This window comes from Bactrocera neohumeralis, unplaced genomic scaffold (genome assembly GCF_024586455.1).
Source record: "Bactrocera neohumeralis isolate Rockhampton unplaced genomic scaffold, APGP_CSIRO_Bneo_wtdbg2-racon-allhic-juicebox.fasta_v2 cluster11, whole genome shotgun sequence".
In the NCBI taxonomy this organism is placed as follows: Eukaryota; Metazoa; Arthropoda; class Insecta; order Diptera; family Tephritidae; genus Bactrocera; species Bactrocera neohumeralis.
The window spans coordinates 4,733,461-4,749,315 of NW_026089624.1; the positions used below are offsets into that span (position 1 = coordinate 4,733,461).

At 37.0% G+C, this 15,855-nt stretch overlaps 1 pseudogene; it reads right to left on the reverse strand.

Moving 5' to 3' along the window:
* Positions 1-6,067: 6,067 nt before the first annotated feature.
* The window catches only part of LOC126765867 (uncharacterized), a 32,896-nt pseudogene continuing 23,108 nt past the window's right edge, over positions 6,068-15,855 (reverse strand).

The window sequence follows — 15,855 nt, forward strand, 5'->3', positions numbered from 1 at the left end:
ATGTCCGGCGATTAGAATTGAAGTGTGCTCTACCCAATCCACAAAACGGGAAATCCCATAACCAGGGTTTTCATTTACTACTCCGTAGCAGCAAAATTTCTTAAATTATTGCTATGCTATCGCTACCGCTCTCAATTTGTCGGGAGCCACATAACAATGTAAAGTATTTGTTCTATTCTGCTCCGAGTTTTGTTAGGTAAAAAACTATAGCTGGAGCGGTAGCAAAAAATTAAATTCTGCGCTATGCTCTGGCGTAGCGGTAGCAAAAAATTGGGAGCGGTAGCACAGCAGAGCTAATGAAAATTTTCATGTGCTACAGCTCCCGCATGTGGTTGTTGTTTTTTACCGCTACGGTAGATCATAGCGCAGAATTTAATTTTCTGCTCCCGCTCCAGCTATAGTTTTTTACCTAACAAAACTCGGAGCAGAGTAGAGCACTTACTTTACATTGTTATGCTGAGGCTATGCTGTGGCTCCCGACAAAGTTAGAGCGGTAGCAAGAGTAAGATGAAATGCTACGAGAGTAGCATAGTTTTTCAAACGCTGCCCATCACCTGCGCCAACTACCGTAGGATAAGCCTCCTCAACATCGCATGTAGTCAAATATTGATATAAACACCCTACAAAAAAAAATACAAAGTACGATCCAAAGTAAACAGGACTTTAAAAACAACAGAACAAATGGTTTTTTCGGCAAAATCAATTTATTTTATTCTGCTTCAATACAGCTTTTTGCATGGTCCAAAAGCATGTCGAACGAGGGTTTTAGCTCGTTGGGCGGTATGGTCGCCAGTATGCCGGTACAAGCCTTTTGAATGGCCTCTACGTCTGCATAATGCGTTCCTTTCATGGCCCCATGAATTTTCCCGAAAAGGAAGTAGTCGCACGGTGCCATATCAGGTGAATACGAGGAGTGGTTTATCTTTAAAATGTGATTTTTGGTCAAAGAATCGGTCACAAGCGTCCTTCGAATGTTGGATTCTGAGCAATTTTTGGTCGTCAGTCAATTTGTGCGGAACAAACCGTGCACACACCTTTCGTAAGCCCTAATGTTAGGTCAAAATGCGATAAATCGATATTTTGGAGATGTTCAATTCCATTTCCATGAATTTCAATGATGATTTCGGCTGATGTTTGATGAATTCACACACAGTTTCAACGGAATTTCCGATGATCACGGATTTTGATTGGCCCACATGCTGATCGTCATTTATGTCCTCACGACGACGACCACTTTGAAAACGTTGAAACCACTCGAGCACTCTGCTACGGGATAGGCAATCATCGCCATAAACTTGTTTCAATAATTGAAATGTTTCGGTAAATGTTTTAGTAATTTTAAAACAAAATTTAATATTGGCTCTTTGTTCGAAGCTCATTTTTGCACCGATGACACAATCATACTGACACTTAAAACACAATAACTTTACTTCCAATTGATGAAATGTCATGAAATTCTCACTGGAAAATCGAAAAAGATAGCAGACATATAAATAAAAGGTCTGTCGCAAAAGAAACAGAACTTTTTAAATATAACTGTTTCTGGCGGCGCCACCTATTGGTGGGTATATGAAAAAAAAGTTCGATCTCTCCTTGACATTTCGTAAAAATTTTAAGACAATTGGATAACTGCAATCGATGTTATCGATCAAAAAGTGATAGCAGCTCTTGGTCATCGATCGTAAAATGCATACAAATGCATATAAAGACAATGCTGACTTGTTTTTACGATTCCGAGGGTATTGTACACCGAGAGCTCTTCTCACCTGGCCAAACGATTAATCTTGTGTTTTACCTTGGTGTTATGAAGCGTCTTTTGTCACGCATTCGTCGTGCTCGACCACAATACCGTGAGGAAGGGTCCTGGCGCCTGTTGCACGATAATGCGCCGTGTCATCGGTCGACGCTTGTCACTGATTTTTTGACAAAAACCTCCATATTAACCATTAATCACTCACCCTACTCATCTGATCTGGCACCCTGTGATTTTTACCTATTTGGAAAACTTCATTTGCCCATGAGAGGACACTGGTTTCAGGACATTTCAGCTATCCAAAATACCAATATTCTCAAGAGCATTCCGAAAAATGACCTTAAACACTCATTTGAAATGCTAATTGACCAGGCTAAACGCTGCATCGAAGCACACGGAAACTACTTTGAATAAAAAAGTATAACTTTTGAAAAATATTATATTTTTTTGTTGTTTTTTTTAACAGTTCTGTTTCTTTTGCGACAGACCTTGTAGATGGCGCCACCAGAGGGCGCTAGTTTCAAAAAGTCCTGTTTACTTTGGAACGCATCTTGTAAATAAACAATATTCATTTAAATATAAACATCAAATATGAACTCTATCTTGAAATGAATCGAGATTGACTACACATTTCTACTGACCAATCAATAATTCTGGAATGCACGCAAATATATACATTCTAGCTTTTACCACCGACTTCGTCCGCATAAGTTTTTTCGTTTTCTCCCGGCTGTAAGTCCCCCTGACACAATGTCCCACTATCGTGTTCCGGTTCTCAACTTCACATCAAAATTTCTTCAAAAGCAACCTAAGCACATAATGGGTAGCTCCGAATGTTTCCTTAATAAATATAAAAAGTAAATAATGTAAATCCGTTTAAAATACTACTAACTACCTACCAACCCCCGATGTTAGACAGTGTGACATCCACAACATCGTCTGCGTAGGAAGTACTAGCTTAACGTAAGTAGTATAATAATGTAGGAAGCTAAAAATAAGAGGCCTTATTATTGTAGTACATTTTTGTAAACTATGTTCTTTGCTTTTCCCTCTCTGGCCAACACATGGAGATTCCGTGGACTTGAAACACGTGAGCAAGCCACGTATAATTGTCCGTGAGAAAAACAACTCTTTTCTAAATTAATGCCGGCTACTTTTAATGCTTGCCCCTGACCTTAATTTATCGTCTTAGTGAATGCGATTTTCAGCGGAAACTGTAATCTCTTAAACTGGAATGGCAAATCTGCCGGAATTATGGGTATATGGGGGATTAAAACATTCTCTCCTTTTGCCATTCCAGTCATAATGATTGCTTTTACAAGATTGCGACCGAGGTGTGTTACTTGCAACCGTGTGCCATTACACAGTCTTGGTGCATCTAAATTCCGCATCAAAAGGACAGGAACGCCTATTTTCAGCCTCAGTTTGTGTGAAGGTACTCCCGACAGTTCTAAAGAATTAAGAAATTCTACAGGGGATGATGTTACTTGTTCAATATCCCTTACACTGTCTACAGAGAAAAACTCAACAATATCACCTCCCACGCGTGACATAATTTGCTCGTTTATCTGTCCCACCATTCATTCGTCGGCGCTAAAATTGCTCTTTCACATAACCATTCTCTATTCCTCATATTAGTTAGCAGTTCGCTATAGACGAAGTTATTTAGATCATCTGGATTATACACAACATTGCAGAATTCACGATCCAATGTAATCATGCCATTACCATCCTTTGCCATACGATCTTCTCCAATTTTAAGAAGAGCAGCACCATATTGTCCAGATTGTACATCATTGTGTAGTTGTACTCTCATATTTGTAGACAGACTAAACGTTTTTACGTTCATCCATAACGTTGACGCTTTTAAACACGCATTTATTTCAACTGCAGGGGTGTCTTAAGTGATAACCGGCAAAGTCTGTCTAAAATCGCCCGGAAAAAGTAAAACCATCCCGCCATGATATTTGGATTACTCTTGATGTCTTTCAAAGTCCGATCTAGAGCTTCAATTGCTCTTTTATGGGACATGGTACACTCGTTATAAACTAATAATTTACATTGCTGCAACATACGGCCACGCTCGCTGTTTTTACTTATATTACAGACTGTCATTTCTTCATGAGCTAAGTCTAATGGCAGTTTAAGCACCGAATGTGCCGTCCGACCATCATTGAGCAGAGTGGCGGCTATTCCGGAAGAGGCAACTTATCTTTTCGGATTTGGGCTAAAAGCAATTTTAAAAGAAAGGTATTTCCCGTGCCTCCAGGAGCATGCAAAAATAACAAACCCCCTTCGCCATCTTCGATTTTTTTGACAACATTGTCAAATACTAACCTTTGTTCTGGGTTCAAACATGGAACAGACTCTGTTAACTGTTGTTGTAAGGAAGCAGTACCGTAATCTAGTTCCCGTATTAAATCGCTACTGATTTCCTCGGTTCTCTGTGGTCTGTTCATTCCATAATCTGATAAATCCTTTCCAGAAAATGTTTTAACCTGGTCTTCAATTTTTGTCAGACCCTCATTGTAAATTAAATCACTGTATGTGACATTGGGGTTTTGCTCTTGTAATCTGTGCAATATATCGTTCGTCATATCATTTTTGTATTTATCCCACAATTGTTGAGGATTTGAAAGACCACATGTCGCTACTAATACAGCAAATAGCTCTCTCATCTTGCCTGCTGATCTATATTGAGCAGCTTCTTCCAGTGTCACATCCCAATGGTTATCATTCTCCAGTAATCCTCTTGCCTCACATGCCTCTCGAAATGTAGAATAATCTTGTGTGTTGTATTTTTTTTTAGATCATTGAAAGAGGTAGGTCCGCGCACATGGTGTAAAAGCATGCGTTGACAAAAATATTCCATGTTACTAACATGAACTGTATAAACTCGTCCGAAAGCATCTCCAGATTTGACGCCAGGCCAATCCTGAACAGAAGTACCTTGACTGCGGCGTTTCCAAGTTTTCCTACTTGCATCCGAAGTATAATACCTCGGCACCTTGACATAAAGAAGAGTTTTTGCAAACTCATCTCTGATACAAAGATCAAAAAAAGCAGTTAGAGTGGTTTTTGGCGGAGTAGTTATTCGTTCGTGGAAATTGTGTTCATTAAAATAAACGCGTTCACCATTTTCTAAATGCACGCTGAGATGTGTCACGGTGGGATGCCTTTCGTGCAACGGAAATCCTAACAGACGCCACACGGCTTCGTTGCCGCTGACATACCGACCAGACTGATAAGTTTGTACCTCATCTACGGGATTCGGAAGATCAGTATTTCTAAAATTGAAAATAGCTTGATCACTACCCTTGTTTATATATTTGCAGTAGGGTTGCCAGATAGAAAATCGTTACTAACTGGACAAGATAAAAAAAATTAACTTGTCTGGACACCGCGAACAAATTAAATAAGTCAATTATTTAAAAAAAAATTTTATCATATTAAAAAAAAACATATATAAATTCATATTAATAAGTACGTATAGGTATAATACATATTTCAAAATGTATATTTGTTATTACTTTTTAAATCCTTTGCCAATTTTATGCCTTTTTCCGTATTTAATAATTTTATAAATTCATTACAATTTTCAGATAAATTTTGTCTTATTAAAAGCTCTGCTTTTATTAGATCTATAAGCATTTTGTTCCTTTCTTTCGAAAATAAATTATTAAATAAACTAAATATTTTTCGCAAAAAGCGTTGCTAATTGGTATGGAAAATATGATTGAAATAATTTTTTTTCATATTTTTCATTTCATTTTTATTGTATTTTGAAAAAAAAATTAGACTGTCGTAAATATTACGTAAGGAGCAATATTCATTATATAACTCATCACAATTAATATCGTTACATATATTTAAGTTTGATATCACATCATTTAATTCAGTCCATGTGCATAATTTTGTTTTGATGCAAAACAAAGATAACTGTTTCATAATTGAGCCCCCTAAAGCACAAGTGGTATAACTCCACTTTTTCTTCTGTCGAGATATTAAAGGGTTTGCTAAAAGTTGTATATAAAAATCAATATTGAACTTTTGGACTACTTTTTTCAATAAAACTTCAGAAAAAGGTCTTATTTAACGTAAATTGATGTTTTTGAAACTTTTTGTCCATTAACTCTTGTTTTATCGAGTACCGAAAATTAATTATACCATTTGTGCTGTAAATTTCATTTAACTTATAATTAGTTTGAAATCTGTTTCGTTTTCTCAAATATTTTTTTATTCATCGTCACTTTCTTGAGATTCTTCCTGAAGTGGGCCAACATCTTCAGCAGTCTCACTAGTAACAAGCCCCTCGAAATAATTGTGGTGTACTGGAGGGATGTATGGCAGCAAGTCCATCATATCTTTCCTTTTTTCTTTTGAAATAGGCCGAGCTCTTGTGTACAGCTTACCTGATCAATGATGCAAACATTAACCGGTCGTCCTTTTTTCCTGCTGATCGTCATAACTGTCACATGAAAGGCATTCTTTTTCCTTGACAACGCAATAGTTCTATACCAGTCGTCAGGTGTAAATATTTGTTGCGACTTACCAAAATTTTCAATAGATGCAAAGTCACAGTCATTGGGGAAGAATGAATGTCCACTTTGCATAAACTTTTGGTCCATAATTTCTACATTATTGTCTGGACTTTGGACATATTTCATCAACGTCATAGCGATTTTCCAGTTACGGTTTTGACCTGTGCATGTGTCGCTATACATAACCACATGTTTGGCTGCTGTCGATCTAAATTTTATGTGTTTAATTAAACACGATGAAATTTCTTGTGAACCTTTAGAATCATTTACTTCGCCCCAACAATACATGAACCCCATTTTCGTTGAAAGTTCATGGCAACCTAAATTGTATACGTACATATTACGTGTGTAGTAGGCCTGTTGACACACCAATTTCGGGAAAGGCAGGGACTTCTCCAAATCAAAAGAGAATGCATAGTAGCTGTCATTGTTAGCACCTTTTTCAGCATTCGCCTTCATGGAATCGCGAGCTTGTTCTGCCTTCCGTAAATGAAGTTCATGGTCCTGCTTGAGCTGTCTCTTTTCTTCTTAATCTGTTGAGTATTTTACTATATTAGAAAAAATGTCACAATTGACGCAAGTGTCTTTATGTGGGGCGTGAAATTGCAGATTGAACTCGTTATTAAAAGTTCTTCGATATATATGCACCCTAACAGGCTGAAGCCCTTGGCTTTCAACGTGCTCCTTATACAGATTGTACATAAGTCGTATATTTAAGTTCTCGGCTAAATATTTCCTATTTGGGTTGTGTTTTCTTGTGTAGTGAGATTCGTATGAAGGAAAAGCTGAAATATGGGCTCTTACTTGTGCCATTTGTTCATCGGAGGTTTTGTTACCAGGCACCTTCTTACCCCGTTTATCGTCCCCTGGAGGATAGCCCATTTTGACCTTCTCCAAAGCTCGCGTCATTCTTCCATTTGAGATTTGCAATGTTTCTAAGAAGTACCTCTTGGAAACCTGTTTGGTTTCCCCAGCAACATTATGATAGAACCAATTGAACTTGTTCGATTCTTCTCAGCGGTGGTTGGCCGACGACGTACCGGTAATATTGGTTTCAAAAGACCACAAGGGAATGCATTTTGGGCAGAGAATGTCCTTATTTTCAAAAATGCTTCGACTATTTTTTTTCGTTCTTCTTCTGTTATTTTGTTAAAACACTTTTTGGTGCATTTGCAATCGAGATTGCTAAATTGCTTCTCTGGAATTGGCTTTCCCTTTCTAGTGACGTAAGAGTCTCCCGAATTTCGCTTCCTTTCTTCTCGCTTCCATTCCTTTCTCTGCCTTTTTCGATCTCTCTTGGGCCTTCCTTCTGCATTTTCCTCTGCTTCACCACTTTCATGAGTACTGGGTCTCCCTTCCACATCAGCAGCTGCTTCATTGTCCTCTATGGAACCGGGATCATCAACGGCTGAAACCAAAGTTTACGTTCAATTATTTGAGAAAGTATAAACATTACGACATGAATTAGCATTTTCGATTAAGCACCAAATTGGGTTTTACAACAACAACAAACGAGTGAAGAAATTTTGCCATTTTCAGCTTAACAGTTAATTCTTAATTTCACTATCGTTACCTTCACCTGAGTCCATCTAAAGAAATTATTACAAAAAAATACTGAGAATAAGTCTTTCTCCCATGAAATTCACTGCACGAACGGTGAATTTGTCAATTATACCACTTGTGCTGTCAACGAATAGGCGGCAGCATTCACTGCACTAGTAATTTCTGCTTTTTATGAGGTTGCTATGGGAACTAGAAGCTACCACGTTATTGCATTAAATAGAACACATTTTCCTCAATACAGTACCATAGCTAACTCAAAAAAAAAAAATGGAGTTATACCACTTGTGCTTTAAAGGGCTCAATTGAGTAGTTTAATGTTTTTGTTAGGAATAATTCCGCTTGTTGTTTAAATTCATCTTTGTCATCTGGGTTCATTTTGTGCATCAATGTATTTGCCTTATTCCCAAAAAAATTATCATTCAGTCTATTTTTGAGGCCTATTCTTCATTTTTCCATTACTGTGTCGACTTCAACAATTGTACATGAATCAGATTCCGATACTTTCATTGCCACATGAAAATCGTGCAAAACATTTTGCGCAAAATATAAATATGCTTCCGAAAAGCCATCGTGTTGGCACGTGTGGGCGAAGCGATTTATACTCCATGGTGAACTCGAAACACTCCTTTAACTTTTTTGTTTTGCTGGATAAAGAACTAAACTCGTTAAAAATTTTGATAACAATATTTTCGATGTCAATTGATAAACAGCTTATTCCAACTTTTACACAATTGTTGATTACATGGCAATTGCAATTTGCTTTTAATATGTTCTTATTTTCAAGCAAACGGTTTTGGTATACCGAATTGTTAATTCCATAATTAACCGCTGCATTATCTGCACTGAATGCAGATATTTGATCAATACTCAGATGAAAATTGTCATTTATTTGCTTGATTTTGTTATATATATCAATCGACTTGGAGTTATCGTCTTCATAAAAATCCAAGATGTTTTTACAAATACCACTTTTAGAATCAAAACATTGAACAGTATATGCAAAATATTTAACATTGCCAAAAGCTTGCTGCATCGTTTCCAATAGCAAAATAATAACACTTTTTTAAATCCAAAACTACTTGCTCTTGCGCAAATGGTCCTAAAACATTTCGTGCAATAGCAGAACTTTTTGTACGACCACAAGTTATGTTTGCTGCAATTTTACTATCGGGAAAAATACTTTTCTCAAGCTTAGTATGGCAATCTAAGCTATTATAGCTCAATCCATTCTTAATATTGTGGAAAATGGTTAAAAGCTCAAGTTTCGCGATAAGTATTTCTTCAGTGTTTGCTGATTCTCTTAACATAAATTTGCTCACGCTTCCAGAAATTTGGTTGGTCTTTACAATATTTTGATGTCTTTTTGTACGTGAATATTTCTCCACTCCTCTGACGGCTTCATATTTAATTGTAATATCAACCAAGCAGAATTTGCACAAAGCAGTGTACTCATCTTTTTTTTTAACCACGAAGCAAAGTTTGGCATTTCTAGCCATCTTGATGAAAACGCAGTTAATCTCTTTTAATTTATTGGCTCTTCTTCATCCGACATTATCAACTGATGAAACCATATAAATAAATACTCATGTAATTAAAAATATAACTTAGTCATCAATTTCTACTTACATTTTTTACAAAAGCGTTTTCCTTATTCACAAACAGCTGTTTAAGTGATGTCAAACGATCATTATGCATTGAACACTTAGACAACAGCAACTTCACGACGTAACGACAACAAATGTAATGGCAACAAAAGTAGTGACATTGCAATATTAAGTAGTTTAAATAAAGGAAAGTGATTATATATACGTATCTTAGTGTGTTTTATTTATGTTAAACATGGAAAACGCTGTTCCGAACCAGAAATGTGTAAGCCCAACCTATATGATTGAATGTACATATGACAATCTGAATATAGGTTGCATTCCCTTATTTCTGCGCCGGAACTGCAATTTCTTTATTTAACATATATATAACACACTTAATTACATGTATATAACAACTTTTCGTTATAGAAAGCACATAATATTGAGATTTTACTACTTTTATCACAGCATCCAAAACGTGCAAACGCATTGAATGTATGTCTATTTTCAAATAGATTGGATTCAGTTATTTCTGCGCCGGAACAACTTTTCCCCATCTTCCATAATTAAAACACACTAAGTTACGTATATATAACCGCTTTTGTTTATTTATAGCACATAGTTGTGCTATTTTATTAAAATTATTTGATTTAAAACGAAACCGAAAGCAAAATGTCAACAAACTTCGAATTGTACGATTTACGTCACAGCGATCAGCTGTTCCTCATTTACTTTTTTCTCACTCGTAAATTGTCGTAAACTTTATTATTTCAGCCATAATAAGAACGTGTGTATTTCCAGTTTGAGAGATGCTGCTTGTCGCTCGCTGTTGTCTAATCCAGACCACCTATAAACCCTAATTTGCAGATATATTTGATGGCGCGTACTGAACTGCATGCCTCAACATTTATGTGGGCGTTAAACATTTTTGATAAAATTGGTGAATTGGGGACTACCCAACTATTATCAACCGTAACGTAGCTACCTTTTCGGAGCTTCACGGTTCCTCTTCGACCTCCGTCTGCTGGCGCTCTTTTACGATACAGCGGGCATCCGTGGTCGTTCTGAACGGTCTCTTTCACTAACTTGCCAGGACATTTTTTTGTGCATTTTCCGTCCTTCATGCAGGGGCTCTGTGGATTTTCGGGTCCGCATGGACCGTGAATCATATTTTTTACAATAATGTCATGGAGAGTCTTGTCAATGTTGGGATCCGGTATTTCAGCGCTGATTATGTTATCTATTTGATCGGGTCGTAACTTATCTTTTAACCACAATAATATATGGACATGTGGCAGTCCATGTTTCTGCCATTCGACAGAGTACATAAAGCAGCGCGCGTCTCCGAACACTCGGCCTTTATTAATCACATCCATTAGTTTTTTAACTTTTAGTATAAAAACTCTTGCGACTACATCATGTCTATCTATTGCGCTTTGCCCCGGCATCAACTCATTGACTATTATGGGACAGGTTGGGTTGCAAGTAAAGGTGACGAATAAGTCAGGGCGACCATGTCTACGCACATAAACAAACGCGTCCTGAGTATATTCGTGTAAGTACCGCGAGCTATTTACAAATGAAGACGGTAAAATGACCATGCGACCTAAGTTATTTGGATTTAAATTAGCGTCATTTGCCACAGCGTCTTGAAGATGGATGTAATTCTCTGCTCTTAGTTTAGTTTGATTTAATGATATGTACCGAAACCTCTCGCTTTCAACTTTAACGTACATGTCAACGTAAAACTGATTGGCCAGTTGCTTGCATCTTTGTAAAATGTTAAAGTTGTTTTCTCGTAGCATCATGTTGTAGGCGTAAAAATCCATGCATGAAACCATTTTGTTATGCAAGTGAAGACCTGTTTCAGGATTAATTTGAGGATATTGCAATGCATCATAAAATTTATGAGTATCAGGCACCCTGGTTAATGTGTCATCTCGGGCCTGTAAAACTATATCACGGGAAGCAAACTGTTCGCCTGTAACCATGGCTGCGACTTCATTTATTAACGGTGCATTATACCGCCTTTCATGTTCCCCACTTGGTGTGCGATCAGGGTGCATCACCAACCTATAATCATCTGCCGGCATTCTTTCTAGTGCTGTTTGAAAGTATTGATAAGGCGATTATGTTCATGCAACATTCTCTGGTTTTTTAAAACAGTATCCCTTTCGATTTCTTGTATATTTTGACACCTGCGATCAGCTTCGTTTTCTTCATCGCCCATGAAATAAAGTTGCAAAAACTTTGGTTGTTCATTATTTGCGGGAAGTAAGGAACCAATCCTGTGATACACCAGTCCTTGGATGGTAAAAGTAGGTGAAAATCCAGGCATTACGACCTCTTTATCTACACCAAATGATGTCATCTGAAAGCAAGAATTATACTTTCTAATCCTGCTTAAAAGCCGGGGCGATTCGTTGCTGTCGTATAAAAGTAAAGATTTAAGAGGTTCCTCTGGCCCGCTAAGTAATGGAATTTTAACCTTTCCACCAGAACAGCACATACCTGGAGTTTCTTCTTTCCATTTCAGTGCTTCACAATATCTGCATTTTTTTCCCATTCTCTCAATGATAACCAATCGGTGATTAACTTAGTCGATCAAAGGGTCATACTCAAAAGCGGCACCATTAAATGCCTTCCACGTACTCATTGAAAACGTACGTCTTCTTTCTGCGTGCCGTTCAGCATTTAAAAGACGTCGTCTTTGTGAATCTTCGTCAGTCTCTGCCGCAATCAATTGCGCGTGACGTTCGGCATCTAAAACTCGACGTGTCTGAGTCTGTTCCACTGTCTCAGAAGGTCTTTGAGATGCGTGGCGTTCAGCATCCAGGATCTGACCTCGGCCTGAGTCTGCGTAAACGTCTCTGAGGCCCTTTGAGATGCGTGGCGCTGAGAATCTAACATCTGACGCGTCTGAGTCTGCTCTTCAGATTCTTTGCTTCTAGCAACTTTTGTATTTCGAGCTCTGCTAGAACTACGACTTAGATTGGATTTACGTTTGCGTGGCATATCGTAAACAATAATTAAAGATTTTTTAAATCGGTAGTTTTAAAAACTACAACGTAAGACAATTTTTTATAAAAACTTCGATAAAGCTAACCTTTTTACTTAAAACCTAAATATAAAAATCAATCAATAACGTATTGAACCTAAACAACTAGGTTTAAATAAATTAAAAAGGCTTATCTTCGCCAATGCTGAGGCAGTACAAAGCAAATACATATACAGACATATACTTAAAATGCATTTTCATGCAAAACAATAGCATTCAACAAACAATAACATAAGCATTACTAAGGATAAAATGTTTACATATGATAACCCATGGGTTCTTAGAATACATTTTAGCAACTGTTTGTAAATGTACTCACATTAAAACAAACCCAAGGGCACACAACATGTGCACTTGAAAACAATACCATACAATGTAGCATAAACAATATGGTACATACATATGAACATGCACATGAATTGAAAATTAACAAATGAAAGCGACTGCAAAAATAAAGAATAATACGTATCTGAGTAAACCTAGAGTTATGAATGATTGGTTAGGAAAATACCTAAGTACATCTAACAGTTACCTTAACTACCTAATAATAAAAATGTAACTAAGTACTATCTATCTCCTAACTAAATTTCATCAAAATCCGTTCAGCCGTTTAGACGTGAAAGAGCAAAAGTCCCAACAAAAACGACTAAAAATCACTAACTCAATTTAGTTATCTACCTACTGCCTACCCGCTAAGAACGATGGCGTGATTATTTATAGCCTATGACCATTTCTAGGTTATCATCTATCACCATACCAAATTTCATCAAAATCCGTTCAGCCGTTTAGGTGTGAAAGAGTAACAGACAGACAGAGTTACTTTCGCATTTATAACATTAGTATGGATTTAAATGATAAGGATGACGAGAAAAGTTTAAATCCGGTTGACTGTCTGTATGTCCGTTCATCCGTACAAGCTGTAACTTGAATAAAAATTGAGATTGCTGAAACTTGGTAGATAGCTTTCTTAGTATCTACAAAAAAGATTTTGAGTTCGTAGATGACCGTAATCGAACAACTGCCTCGCCCACAAAACGCCATTAACCGAAAACATGCAAAGTGCCTTAACTAAGCACTAAATAAAGATATAAAACTGTTATTTGGCACAGAGGATTGCAGTGGCAAGGGGCACCTGTGGGTAAAAACATTTGGAAAAGTGGGTGTGTCCACGCCCACTAATAAGTTTAATGTGTATTTCTCCCATACCATTAAAGCTACAACAACCAAGTTTGCTGAATAAAAATCTTATAAGAATTTCTAACGAAAGTGTGAGAATGGATGAAATCGGAAGGTAACCCAGCTCATGCCCCATATAACGGTACAGTTCAAAACTACTAAAAGCGCAATAAACCCATAACTAATTACTCTAGAGACATTAAATTTTACTTCCGAGATGGTATGAGAAGGCTTTTTGATAGCCGGTGTAAAAATGGGACAATGGGTGTGACACCGCCCACTTTTTGGTTAAATCCCATACCTCGAGACCCGATTTCGACTAAGTTTAGTACGTATCATTTTCCTGATATTCTTATGTTACAGTGGTAAAATAGGCAAAATCGGCCTACAACCACGCCTATTTCCCATATAACACAATTTAAAATTATATGTGATTCCTTTACTTTCCAGTACAAAAATAAAGTAATAAAAATATAACAGAATAAAATTTTGCAGTAATAATTCCCTTTTAACCAAAAATTGTCCAAATCCATCCAAAAAGTACCTAGGGTCTCGAATATGTGGACCCCAGTATCTATAGTTGACTTTCGACTTATCGCTCAATGTGTGAGATATACATATAGTTGAAATTCATGGATAAAGCTCCTCTGACAATGGTATGTCTGTATGCCAAAAATTAGTCGAATAGGACCAATACTTCGCTGAACCCCCATACCTAATACAAGAATAAGGATTTTCGAACTTTCAGGTGACTTTATGCTGGATATATCTGCCAATATTTGAGTTATCTCAATGAAATTGGGAGAGTGTGTTTTAATCATGTCTATGTATGAATTCGTATTTTGCAGTTTTTTGCATATGGGTAGGGATACTGTCTAACCCAAACAGAACCATTACTTCCTGTTCTAATTTCTGCTTGTACCATTTTAGTATATGGTAAATGTTCAGTTTTATAATAATATTTCATTAGGGTATTCAGACCGAACTTGTTAATCTGGTAGTTCGGTTGTTGATACTTCGTTAAAACACTTAACATATTTTTTGCTGTACATCAGTAGTGGGTGTAAATTTTGTTTCAATTATATTAAATACTTACTTTTGAAAAATTTGTCAAAAACTAATTTGTAGTGGACAGCAAATGTATTTGTTCGCAATGAAGTAAGTTAACTTTTGAGGCAACAACGCAAACAAAACAGCTGAGTGATGTTACCAAGTAACGAAAAAACTATCAGTGCCAGTCTAGTACTTCGTTATTCGGTAAAACGATAATCTGTTAATTTTACAAACAATTTCCGAGTTATTTGCAAACCACTATTCTGAAACAAGCTCAGATATTTCATTCAGCACACAGTTTCAAACCTCTAAAACCACCACACTGTCCGACACTTCCTACTCTGTCTCCTCTCTTTCTTTTTCTGCTAAACAAATAGAAACCAGCATTTCACTGTCTGAATTCGAGTTCGTTGCATCTACCGTTAAGGGCAAGTCCCCGGGGCAAGATAAAATTTCTTATCCAATTATCAGACATATGCCGAAAAGTCTCAAGCTCCGATTGGTAAAGCTTTATAACAAAATTTTCAATACTGGTGTCTACCCCCAATTTTGGAAAACGTTCTGTGTTATACCAATACTTAAACCACACAAATCCTCCGATGAACTTGCTAACTATAGGCCGATTTCCTCCTTCCATGTATGGGCAAAATTTTGGAAAAGATCGTGGCTAACCGCTTGATGTGGTATGCTCAGCGAAACAAGTTCATATCACCGAATCAAGTCGCCTACAAAAAAGGTCAAGGCACATTAGATGCTTTAATCCAACTAGACTACTTCATTACCAACGCTTTGTCCAGCAAAAACCACGTGTTCGTACTTACTCTGGACTTTCACAGAGCCTTCGACAAAATTGGAGCCCATATTATTATTCGACAACTTACAAAATGGAAAATAGGCCAGAATATGATACGTTTTATTACTAACTTTCTCACAAACAGAAAACTCAAAGTCAACGTAAATGGGTTTCTTTCATCAACACTCCCGCTTTCTAATGGTACGCCGCAAAGCTCACCTCTTTCAGCCTTCCTTTTTATCATTGCTTTCGATGATATTAGTAGGATGATAAGAAATTACATAGGAGTTGAGCACCAGATCTATGCTGACGATGTTCTAATCTACACAAAA